We start from the raw sequence: 13,891 nt of genomic DNA on the forward strand, positions 1-13,891 counted from the left end.
AGATTTCTTTAAAACATTGGCTGAAGTCTTGCATGTGAAATTCTTGTGGACATGATGAAGATATGGGGACATAGATAATAATAGCTTTAAAATAGGTTGAATGACTCCAAAGAGCAATTATTATTGATTGGGTGTCAACCTGGAAGGAGATATCTAGGGAAATGATCCAGGTAAATCCTCTTGGCTTTGTGCTGTTTAGGATTTTTATCAATGGTTTGAATTAAGACATAGACTATACTTAAATAGTTGGCAGCTTCTATGGAAACGGGAGGGACAGCTTATATGAATAACAGTCAGAATCCCAAAATAACTTATTGGGCTAGACTATTAGGTTGAATCTAATAAGATGAAATTTAATAGGGACAAATAGCAAAATCTAACTTGGTTTCAAAAATCAACTTCAGAAAGACAGGCCGAGGGAATCGTGGCAAGACAACATGTCATGCGAAGGAGAGCTGCTGATTTCAGTGTTCTTCAAGCTTGATGCTAATCAACAATGGCAGCTAATGGCTATGGCAGCCAAAATATCTAATGCAATCTTTGGCTATGTTAAGAGAGGCATATCATCCAGAATACAGACAGTGACAGCTCTGCTTTATTCTGTTTTTCTCAGGCCACATTTGGAGTATTTAGATCAATCTTGGGCACCACCTTTTTGGAATGACATTGACAATCTAGACAACATCCAGAGAGGGGTGACTAGGATGGTCATATCATGTAAGGACTGGTTCAAGGAGTTGGGATTGTTTAGCCTGGAGAAGAGAAGGTTTGTGAGCTCATGAAGCTCTCTTCAAATATCGGAAATATGGAAGAAGGATTAGACTTGTTCTGATTGGTCCCAGAGAATAGAAATCGGGGCAATGGGTAGAAATTACAGAAGCAGATTTTGGTTATCCCTTAACAAGAGCTATGGATCCTGTCTCACCAGCAGAAGTTAGATTATTACTCACCAGGGACTGCTGTTAGATATGAGTTGGATGATATGACCTGGACATCCTCAGGCTGTGATTCAGTGAACCGAGGCATCAATAGCTATACTTAGGTGCTGCTGTTAAACTAAGCTGGCCGCCTCTTTTGAATTCTAAGACATTCTAGATGTCTGGGTCTCAGATTCCTCACTGAGTCTTCATGGCTGGCTCTAAAATGTGGACACTGACCCTGGCTGGAGCACTGAGCGCATTCCTGCCAGGCTCATACTATGAATACCGACCCTGGCCCCTGTCTCTGACCACATTCCTGTTGTACGCCAGTTTGGGACATTGGCCCCAGCCTCCGTCCTTGAGTTTACTCCTGCCTAGCTCCAGCCTGCTGACACTGACCCCAGCCTCTGTATCTGGTCCTGTTTTGCCAGGACCTTGCATTTGAACAGGAGCCTCCCTAAGATAGTACCTCCACATTTGTTATCTCATCCTGTGAAAGGTCCAGCCCTGGAGCTTAGGCCTTGCTTCGAATCCCCCATTTGTCCAGGGCTCCAGTTCTTCTTGAGAGTCATACAGAGAAACATTAACTTCAATTCCATAGCCTTCATTGCTTCCTGATAGGAGGGTTCTTAACTTCTTTTGTGTCATGGGCCTATTTTCTGGAGAAAACTGTGGACTTTTTCTCAGAACAGTGTTTTTAAAATGCATAAAATAAAATATATAGGATTACCAAGGAAACCACTTTGATTGAATAAACTATTAAAATACTTCCCCCCCCCCCCTTTTTTTTTAAATCAAAGTTCATGGACTCCCAGGCCAAGAACTCCAATAAAAATTTCTTGATCTCTTTGATCTGTAAACTTTGGCCTCATACACACTGAGATCAACTCTAGATGACTGAGCAGGCTTGGATTTTAGGGTTCAGAAATCCCTCACACTTTTTGCATCTTTACCCTTTTCTCCAGTTATTGCTGACCTATTTTGATGCTTGAGTTTCGGTTTTTCTTCCTTTCTCTTCCTCTTTCTCCCCATTTCTCCTAAATCCAGGTTTAGGCTTTCTAGAGTGTGATTTTTTTTCCAATGGAAAAAAAATCGAAATAACATTAAAAAATAACTGAGTGGAAAATCATTAGACATGTATGAAAAAGAAACGTACTTACTTGCAGATTGGGGCTGTCCTTCACTTATATTCCATCTATCTGTAGTTCTTCAGCTCTAACTTGGTTCAGCTTCCTTCTCTAGGATTGAGTGTATATATGGTATCTTGTGGCACACAGATTTAGTATACATATACACATATGCCATCAAATCCCTAAATAGATTTGTGGGTTCCTCTAATCAAGGAGAAATATATCGTATAAGGATATATTAGAGGAATTGGGGATTTTCAGCCTGGAGAAGATTTCGATCAGAGGTGTGATCGTTGTCTTTAAGTATTTGAAGAGTTTTGCTGTGGAAGAGAGTTTAGCCTTAAAAGCCTATGGGTAGAAGTTAGAGAGAAATTGATTCACGTTTGATGTAAAGGAAAACTTCCTAGTCTTTAGCTCCAGCCTAAAATGTAAGGGCAAAGATTGCTTTCATCTCCCTTAGGAGACATCTTCAATCAAAGAGTGGATGAACATTTGTAGGGGAACCTATAGGAGCAGCTCAGTGGCACAATGGATGGGACAATGGATCTGGAGTCAGGAACACCTGAGTTCAAATCCAGCTTTGGTAATTTACAGTGTGATCCTGGGCAAGTCACTTAACCTGGACCTACCTCAGTTTCCTTATTTGTAAAAAGAAGCTAATAATAGTATCCACCTGCTAATGTTGTGAGGATCAAGAGGAATAATATTTCTAAGAAGCTTTCAAACCTAAAAGCATTATATAAATGCTAGCTATTATTAGAAATCGTTCAGTTGCAGGTTATGGGGCGGGGGCGCTGCTAATGTCATTTCCGACTCTGTAATTATGAAATAGAGTAGAAGCAGGACTCTCTTTGCTTTAAAGAAATCAGTATAAAGCAGCCTCTCCCCATTCTCACTCCCTACCCCCCAGCTTCAAAAGACAGCTCTTTCCCCTGCAATCCCATCTCTGGAATAGGGACACTGCTTTCCATCAGGGCTCTATGGTAACTCCCCTCTGTTTCCAAGTCATAAAATCAGGTCTCTCTCTAGGCGGCATTTTCTGACGCCTTCTTCGGCATGGATTCGAACCCGGGACCTTGAAATGGGAGTCCGAGCTGGGGCCAGTTGTTTTCGACCCCGGGGCTGCTTTCTTCGCCCCGGGCGGGTGGTGAGCCGCCTGCCCCGCCCCAGTCCCAGCCCCAGCCCCAGCCCAGCCGACCCCAAATATTTGGAAATTGCCGACTGAGCGGAATCATTGTTATTGACTGCGTGTTCTCCCCACAGAGGAAACGCCTGCAGGAAAAAAAGAGAAAGAATGAGGACGGGGAAAGGCACCAACGGGAGGCAGCCGCCGCCGCCGCCGCCGCCGCCGCCGCCGTGTTAAATTTCACCGCAGAAGTGAACAGAATGTGAAGCGAGCCCGGCCCGGCGCTGCCAGGAGCCGAAAGAATGTGGGCTATTTATAGCCAATTAGAGAAAAACCAATTTGTCTTGTGGCTCTGGGCTCAGCCCTGCTGGGCTGCCTTCCCGACAGAGGCCCTGGTCTGGGGAGGAGGGGCCAAGTGCCCTCCCCGGGCCCCCACGCCCGCCCGCCCCCAGCTCTCCCTTCCCGCAGTGCCCTGGGTGACGCGGGCTTTGCGGCGAGCCGGGTGAGGGCAGGGCGGCAGCTAAAAGGGGGCCTCAGACTCAACTGGCAGGGGACTGTCCACCTGGAAGTTCTGCCAGAATCCGAATCCTGGAATTCATAACTGGAAGGGATTAAAGAACCCAGAACACGGGACGTCGGAGTAGGGAGGGACCTTAGAAGTCAGAACCCGGGAACGTCAGAGCTGGAAGAGAGCTTAGAACAAAGAATGGTCAGAACCTGGAGGGACTTTTTTTGAAATTAAATTTTTCTTCTCATTGAACAAATATCTATTTCTTCTCCTTCTCCCCTTGTTAGTGTAGTTGGCATAGTAAACAAGAGAAACAAAAGCAGCAGCTACCCCAGAACCTTGGTGAAAGATCCCAAAATATACCCTTCCTTCCCCCAAAATGGGGAAAGAAAAAAAAGAAAACCTTTTTCTTTTTCTAACAAGTAATAAGCATAAGTATTCAAGCACAAAAAGAAAAAAAAATTCCCACGTTGGACAGTCTTAGAAAATACACCTCTCATTCTGCAGGATGAATCCATCAACTTTTTGTCAGGAAGTTGATAGCCTAGCTCCTCATTCAGGTCCTCACCAGTCCCGTCTTTGCAGTCATCAGAATTCTTAAGTCTTTCAAAGTTGCTTGTCTTCTAAATGTTGTTTTTATCGTACAGCTTGTTCTCCTGGTTCTGCTCAGTTCACCTTGCATCTGTTTAAGTGTTTCCTGGTTTCACTCCTTTTCATTGTTTTTAATAGGACAATAGTATTAATTTGCATTCACATAATAATTTTTTTTTCTGCTATTCCCTAATTGATGGATACCTACTTTCTTTCCAATTCTTTGCTATTACTAAAAGATCTGCTATAAATATTTTTGTCTTTTTCCTCTTTCTCTGAACTCTTTGGGATATAGATTTAGTAGTGTTATTGCTGGGTCAAAAGAGGAACATAGTTGGGGATAGTTCCAAATGGCTTTCCAGAATGGCTGGACCAATTCACATCTCCGCCAACAGTGTATCTACACACCCATTACATAAATCATAGACTTCAGAATTGGAAGCATCATTAGAAATGTCCACCCTGAGAGGCCGTGGCATAATGGAAAAAATGTTGACCTTAGAATCAAAAATCCTGGTTCAAATCTGGTCTTCAATCATCATAGACGATCATAATTTGTAAGGAGAATGTGATTATATAAGTCCTGATTAATTTCCTAAATTCTTCAATTAATATACGATTAAACGTTGTGGGCCTTCTTTTGGAATTAATTTGGGGGTACCACCCCTTTGAACATGATGGTGTTTCAAAGACTGGCACTGCCTCCTGATTTCTGGAAGACCTAGAATCAATTACTCCTCCACACAGCAGAATTAAAATGTAATAACTTATGGAACATGAGGCACGATTAAAAGCAACTTTATTAAACAGGAACGGAAAGAATACAATTCCAAAGTTAAGACTCTTCTTTCTTCTTAGTCATCACAGGATAAATCAGCTGGAACAGAAAAGTATATCTTCATAGCTAAGGTAAAATATTTATCTATTTCTTCTCTCTATACTTCAAACAACCCAGGGCAGAGTGAAAGGATGAGTGTGGGTGGGGGTGAGGAGACTCAAGAGTACTCCTACTCTTAGCTCTCAGAGATTCAACCTTTGGTGGCCTAAGTATACAACAGAGTAGAGACTTTGATCAGAAAACATCTCCTTAAATGAACTTGAGCTTTCTCTCTTGGTTGAGTTGAAATCTTTTCTTGTTCCCATCTAAAGAAGTCATTCATTCTTGTGTATTTTCCAGTATATTCTAATCTGGATGATTTTTTCCAACTTCTGTTTGCTATTTTCTTGGATAAATGAGTTTATTCACAATTTGCTATTTGTAATGGTGTCTTGTGAAACCAGAAACAACTGAGGAGCCAAGAATGGAGCTACCGTTTTCCTTAAGGGTGAACAGAGGATCAACTTTCCTTCTGAATTATTCCTCCATTCTATTCCCCTACCGCTAGACCGGAGATATTTGAAGGAGGCAAAGATATAATTTTGGTGTAGTATCCCTATCAGAGAATGATGAAAAGTGTCAAGTTTAGAGATGCTCCTGCCTCTCCCCAATTCCCTCCTTCCCCCCCAGCTAATAGCTCAAATTTCAGGAATAAATGTATCTATACTACTCATGAACCATACCCAAACATTAAGACAATCTCTGTTGATACACATATCTTATAAAGGCACACATTTAACTTACATGTGCCCAGCAATATTACACTATATTCAGGCACCATGAATTGCTTATCTATTCTCAAGTCAATGACCATTTATTTAATTTCTAGTATTTTGCTACATTGAAAAATGCTGCTAGAATTATTTTGGAGTTTCAGGAGCCTTTCTTTTCTGTCAATGACATCCTTGGGGTATATGCCTGGTAGTGGAATCTCTGAGTCAAAGGGTATGAAATTTTAGTAGTTTTATTTACATAATTCCGAGCTTGCTTTTAAAAGGCCACCAGGGTGTGCCTGATCCACCCTATAATTCCATCAAGTTGATGGAGGAATTTCATTTCCTAAAGAAACAACAGAGAGATCATAGGGCCATAGATTTAAAGCTGGAAGAGCTCTTACAAGTCAAGTTCCAGCCCTTTCATTTTACAGATGAAGAAATTGAGGCAGGCAAAGAGCAGTTAAGTGGCTTGCTCAGGATCACACAGCTAGGGTATCTGTGGCTGGATCTGAACTCAGATCTTCTGGATCCACTGACCTATTAACTACATCCTGTTGCCTGTCAAATACTTTTTTTAAAACTTCCTTTATCAGCAGTGAATGACTCACTTTTGCTTTCATACACTTTACAAACTATGGATATGAATTCAGGATATGAGTTTCCCAAATTGTCAGATCCTTGCAAATGTGATATCTCCAAGTCTTAAACCTGGCTCAGGTTTTTTTCTTTCATCAATCTCAGTGCCTCAACTCTTCCCTTTCTCTCACCTGCGATATCCAATCAGTTGCGAAGCTCTGTTATTTCTGCTTTTGTAGAATTTCATACCTAGCTATTCTTCTTTCCTCCGACACTGCCATCACTTTCGGGCAAACCCACATCATCTCACAACTGGACTAGACCTAGTTCAGTAACACTAGTCTCTTTGTTAATTTTTGAACAAGACACTCCAACTCCTGACCCTGAGCATTGCCAATGACCATCTCCCTTGAAGGAACAACCTCTCCATTTCTGGCTCTTGGCTTTAAATCTCAAAGTCCTATCTCCTGCAACCTGGATCTTTCTCAGACTTTCTCCAGAAATAATCTCCAATTTATCCTCTCTATATCATGTGTATTGTTTACCTGTTGTCTCCTTCATCCAACTGGGAGCATCTTGAAAGCAAGGAGTGTCTTTTGCTTTCCTTTGTATTCCCCGGTATACAGAGTTGCCCAATTCCTGGCACATAATATGCACATTGCTTGTTGATGGACTGACTCATTAAGTGGGCCAAAGAAACTTGGTCAGGGGCCCTAGAATGAACTCCTGCTATGGATGGTAGTCGGGGACTGTTAGTCACTTTGAAGAGTGCCATGAGTATATCCAAAAGTTTTCCAGAGCATCTCTAGGCAGAGGCCATGAGCCAAAGCAAGAAAACGGCTTGCTTGGGCTCATTCAGTCCTCAGAATAAAAGCTAGTCTAGTTTTGAGCCATGGATAACTAGATGACATAATGGCTAGAATGCTATTATTGGAGTCAAGAAGATCTGAGTTCAAATCTAACCTTAAACACTTAATAGTTGTGTGACCCTGGACAGATCACTTTATTTCTATCTTCCTTAGATCCCTCAACTATAAAATGAGGATATTCTAGCACCTATCTTCTAGGGTTGTTCTGAGGATCAAATAAAATGATATTTGTAAATCGCTTAGTGTAACATTAGGCAAATTGTAGGAACTTAATACTTGTTCTCTTTGCCTCCTTTTTGTTTCCACAGACCTTTAAGAGTTGTAAAGAATTTCCCCCACAATGACCTTGTGATGTAGTTCTAGAATGATAATTATCCCCATTTTATAGATGGGGAAACTAAGATTGAGAAGTTGAAGTGACTTACCCAGGATCATACAACAATTAACCGAATCAAGATTTCATAATTTTTAAGTCAATGTTCTCATCCTCTCTGAACTTTAGTTTCCTTATCTGTAAATTATAGACAAAAGTACATATTACCTGTCATAGAATTGGTGAGAGAAACTATGCTACATACCTCAAAGTGCTACAAATGTCCACTGTTACACTTTTCTAGCTGGTCGGGGCTCATGTGTAGCTAGAGGCAGAGAAAGTGACCTACATGAAGTGACAGGAGGCTCTTGTGGCAGTAGTTTTAGTGGCATTTATTACAAGGATACACATGAGCAAAAAAAAAAAATAAACACAATGAGTCACTCTGGGCTCCAGAATTTCTGCCACTGGGGTACACAGCAGGCTCTACCAGTCAAGAGGGATTTGATGTCACTTAAGACACTCAGAGCTGAGTGAGCACCAGCACCTAGGGAACCAAGCTAGAAAACAAGACAACAGGAGTTGTCACCCAAGCCAAGCATCAAAGGCAGAAAAAGACAGGCATTGATATAACTTTGGAAAGCCTTCCATACTTGGGCAATAGCCTGTCTGGGAGCATGGAGGAATGGTGAAATTGAGGAATATTCTAGCAGAAGCTGCTCAGATTGGAAATTGAGAGCTAGACATAGTGGAAGAAAAGATGCTGATAAAAAAGGGAAAAGGACCTATGTGTGCAAAATGTTTAGGGCATCCCTTTTTATAGTGGCAAGAAACTGGCAAATGAGTGGACACCCAACAGTTGGGGTATGGCTGAATAAGTTATAATATATGCATGTTATGGACTATTATTGTTCTGTAAGACATGATTAGCAGGATGATTTCAGAGAGGCCTGGAGAGAGTTACATAAACTGATGCTAAGTGAAGTGAGTAGAACCAGGAAATCATTGTACATGGCAACAGCAAGATTATACGATGATCAATTCTGCTGGACATGGCTCTTTTTAACAAAGAGATGATTCAGGCTAGTTCCAGTAGATTGCGATGGAGAAAGAGGCATCTGCACCCAGAAGGAGAACTGTGGGGACTGAATGTGGATCACAACAGTTTTTCATCTTTTTGTTGTGTAATGTTCTCTCTAAAATATAATGTTCTTTGTTGAGGTTTTCTTGGGGTCTCTGGAGGCAGCCTTCGTTTCAGTTCAGTAATCACCACAAGTATAGCCAGGATGTTAAAGTCCAAATCTTTTATTATCTCTTTCAAAGTCTTGTCTCCTTTCCTGGGGCCCAGTTAGCTTTCTTAGAGGCCTATCTCTCTTGGTTTCGTGAGCTTGAGCGCCTGCCTCCTTCTCTGTCCTCTGAATCTCTCTGAATTCAAAGGTTTGTGCTTCAGTCTCCAGCCACCACAAAGGTGGTCGATGGAATGAATTTGTCTCAGCCTCTGAGAGCTTCTAGTGCACTTGTCTTTTTTGGCCCTGAGAACTTCTAGCTTATATTCTGTACACTGAGTATAAACCAGTCATTATATTACTAGGAAACCATTATTTGTTGTAGGATTAAGTCAATCATACTGAACCATGCTAAACTAGATAACTATTGTCTCTATCAATTCCATTGACTTAGTACCCTAAAAATCCTTTGTTTCAAGTTCTGGCCCATAACATTGTTGTTATTTGCTTGCTTTTTGTTTTCCTCTTTTTTTTTCCTTTTTGATTTGATTTTTCTTGTGCAGCATGGTATGTGTGGAAATGTGTATAAAAGAATTGCACTTTTTTTAAACCTATTTTGGATTATTTTCTATCTAGGGGAGGGAATGGGGGGAAATGAGAGAGAAAAATTTGGAACACAAGTTTTTGCAAGGGTGAATGTTGAAAACTATCTTTGAATATATTTTGAAAATAAAAAGCTATTATTAAAAATAAAAAAAGAAAAGATGCTAAATTTGGAATCAGGGAAGTGACATTCAAATCCTGACTGTCACTCATTCCTTGTGTGACTTCAGCAAGAGATTTCTCTTCTTTCGGGCTCAGTGGAGATAAGCTGATGTCAGCTTATGAAGCAAGCTAACTTGCCTGTGAAGATGGGGGTTGGGATGAGGATCTCCCCAATTTATAAATGATTATATATAGAGTCTAATCTGGGATAAAGATGGGGCTCTTTGTATATGTGGGGACCCACCAGAGGATTCTACTCAGGATTTTCAATTCTAGCTTCTGGTATCCTCTACAGAAAACAAGATATCTGTAGGATAAATGATAATTTCAGAGAGAAGGCATTAATATTAAAAAGGACTGGAAAAGACTTTTTGTAGAAAGTAGGGCTTTATCTGAGACTTCATCCGAGATAAGAAGGGAGAGAAATCCAGGCATAGGAGACAGACAATGAAAATGTCTGAAGAGGCAGTCAGGTGGCACAGTGAACAGAATACCAGTCTTGAAATCAAGAGGACTTGAGTTCAAATTCAGTCAGACACTTACTAGCTGTGTGATACTGAGCAAGTCACTTAATCCTAATTATACTCCCCTCCTCCCCCCCCAAAAAAAGGAGATGAAAAGGAATTGACTGGGGAAACGAGATGGTGCGATGGATAGAGCATTGGGTCTGTAGTCAGGAGGACTTGAATTCAAATTTAGTCTCAGACACTTAGTAACTATGTGACTCTGGACAAGTCACTTAATTGCAATTGCCAGGAGATAGAATGTCTTGGAGCAGCAAGGAGGCCATTGTCATTGAATGTATGGCTGAGGATAAAAATTGAACAGGATTTTATTTTAGACATCGAGGTTAGTAGGCAGTCATTGGAATTGATTATGTATGGGAGTGATATGGTCAGATCTGTGCTTAGAGGTATGTATGTGGTGGATTGGATTGTGGGAGAGACTTGCAGCATGAACACTGATGAGCAGGCTATTGCAATAGGACAGACGTGAGCTAATGAGGGCTGCACCAGCGTGTTGTCTGTCCATCTGCATGTCTGGTGAACACCTAGGATCAGAATATGTAGAATAGAAAGATCTTAGAATAAAGAACACACCCTGTGCATTTCTTCCACTATGTCTTTGTCCACATCTATTTCTCTGTCTAGACTGCCCCCCCCTTCTCCACTTATCCCTAGAGTGGTGCATTGGGAAGATCTTTGTATAATGGAGCCAAAGATCTGGGTGGTTCTGCCACTTGCTACTTGCATGACCTTCCCTGGTCAAGCCAAGCAATCATTAGGTCAAGTAACCCCTGGGGAATCTCAGTTTCTTCACTGGTAAAAGGAGGTTAGAATATATGACTTTATGATATCATACATGCCTTGTGTGTTCCTACCTCTGGGCCTTTGCTAATACCTCTCCCCATTCCTGGAATGCCTTTTCTTTCCAGCCAATTTGACTGAAATGATGAGATATTGTGTGATACACTGTAAACAATGCTGGATCTGGAGATAGAAACTCAGAATCTCTGGGTTTCCTCAAAGAGTCCTCAAAGGCCATCTACTCAACACCTACCTGATTTTGCAGTGTTTATAGACTTGCAGATGAGGGGAACAAGCATTTATTTATTTTGGATTTAAAAATTTTTTTTCCAGTCACATGTTGTGGGGAGCCGGCACTAATCTACAGCCACATAAGGCCAACCTTGAATAGGTTGAATCTCCTAATCACATTATACCAAAGACTTCCTGAATAGGAATCTCCTAATCACATCCTAACTTTGAATAGGCAGATATCTAGGCATCCCCTAATCGCATCATAGAGCTTCCTGCCACCTGAAACATCTGAACAGCTCATCCTTGGGCGGGATACCAACCCTTTGTCTAGGACCCCCACCCTGTACTGTGTTTGAACAAACCCTGCCTTCTTTTCTACTGCTATATATAATCTGTACTATTGCACCCATTAAAATGAGGCTTGATCAGATGGATTTGCCTTGCCTCCATTTTGCCTGTCCCCTCTCTCTTGCCCTTATCTCTTTTCTTCCAGGGTCCACACACTCTGCCTTGGGGGCCGAGGCAACATGTAAAGATAGTTTTCAACATTCATTTTTGTAAGATTTTGAGTTCCGATTTCCCCCCTTCCCTCCCTTCCTTTCCCTTCCCTCTCCCCAAGACAGCAAGCAGATCTGACATATGTTATACAGTACAGTTATGTTAAATATATTTACACATTAGTCATGTTGTGAATGAAAAAAAAAGAACAAAACAGAAAAACTATGCAAACAAAAACAAAAAAGTGAAAAGAGTATGCTTCTATCTGCTTTCAGACTCCATAGTTCTTTCTCTGGATGTGGATACCATTTTTTCCATCATGAGTCTTTTGGAATTGTCTTGGATCATTGTATTAATGAGAAGAATTAAGTCTATTGAAGTTGATCATCACACAATGTTGCTATTACTGTTCACAATCCTCTCCAAGCTCTGCTTACTTGACTGCCTCACTGCATCAGTTCAGATAAGTCTTTCCAGATTTTTCTGAAGTTTGCCTTCCATTATATTCATGTACTGAAACTCGTTCAGCCATTCCCCAGTTGATGGGCATCCCCATAAGGAACAAGCATTTGTTAAGCTCCTACTATGTGCCAATCATTGTGCTAAACACTTTATGCCTTATAAAACTCTGAGGGAGATGCTAGTATTATTTCCATTGTGCAGTAAAGAAAATTGAGGCAGACAGGTGAAGTGAGCTGTCCAGGGTCACATAATTAGTAAGTATTTGAGACTGAATTTTGAACTCAGTTCTTCCTGATTGCAGAAAGTATGCTCTGAGCACTATAGATTTACTGTAAAGAAAAATCTCCTAATACCTGAGTTATACCTAAAATGGAATAGGTTGCCTTGGGAAGAGGTTGGCGTCTTTTTACTCTTCTCACACAACAGCTAGATAATTACTTGCTCGGTGTGATATTTTTGAGTTATTAGTTGTGTCTGGAGTATTATAGAAAAGATTCTTTTCCAGTTACAGGTTAGACCAGATAGAGGTTCCTTCTGACTCTAAGATTCTGTAATGGAATGACAAAGCATTCCCTTGATGATATCCCCAACTAGGTATTCTAGTCTCTTATTTAAAGTCCACTCGTAAAAAGAAACTCATTTCCCTCTCTACTTCCAATTCTTAGAAAGTTTCTCGTTCTGTCAAACCTAAATCTGCCTTTATAACTTCTACTCACTGCTCCCAGCTCTGATCCCAAATCTTTTATCTTTATTTATTTTTAAATTAAACCTTTTTCTTTTCAAAATATATACACAGATAATTTTCGACCTTTACCCCTACAAAACTCTGTGTTCTATTTTTCCCCTCTCTTCCTCTTTTTCCCCCAGTCGGGAAGAGATCCAATATATGTTAAATGTAATTCCTCTATACATATTTCCACAAATATCATGCTGCAGAAGAAAAATCAGATCAAAAAGGAAAAAAATGAGAAATAAAACAAAATGCAAGCAAACAACAACAAAAAGAGTGAAAATGCATTGTTGTGGTCCATATTCAGTTCCCATGGTCTGGGTACAGATGGTTCTCTTCAGCACAAGATCATTGGAGCTGGTCTGAATCACCTCATTGTTGATGAGAGCCACTTCCATCATAATTGATCATCATAAAAGCTTGCTGTTGCCATGTACAATGATCTACTGCTTCTGCTCATTTCACTCAGCATCAGTTCATGTAAGTCTCTCCAGGCCTCTCTGAAATCTTCCTGCTGGTGATTTCTTATAGAACAATAATCTATAACAATCAGATAGCATAACTTATTCAGTCATTCCCCATGGATGATGGGCATCTACTCAGTTTTCAATTTCTTGCCACTACAAAAAGGACTGCCACAAACATTTTTTGCAATGTGATCCTCAAATCTTTTAACAGCAAACTGATGCCCAGCCAAACCTCCATAATTTTATAGCTGCAAACTTGACCTTTTGGGTCAAAATGTAACTTTCCATTTATCCTTATTAAATTTTACTGTGTTAGGTTGAGGCTGTCTTATTCTCTTCAGAGAAGCCCATCTCTGTCATTCATTTCCAGCTTTGTGTCATATTCAAATTTGGTCATCCAATTGGTGTTAAATAATATTGTGCTGAAAGCCTACTGATAGGAAATTTCATTAACTATTTTGCTCTAAATTGACATTGAATTATTAACTCACTGGGTCTGGGACTAGTCATATAACTTGTCCTAAATTTACTTGCCTGTAGAGCTATATTATTTCCTCAGTTTATCAAGTCTAGTAA

The sequence above is a fragment of the Sarcophilus harrisii genome, chromosome 1, assembly GCF_902635505.1.
Source record: "Sarcophilus harrisii chromosome 1, mSarHar1.11, whole genome shotgun sequence".
Taxonomy (NCBI): Eukaryota; Metazoa; Chordata; class Mammalia; order Dasyuromorphia; family Dasyuridae; genus Sarcophilus; species Sarcophilus harrisii.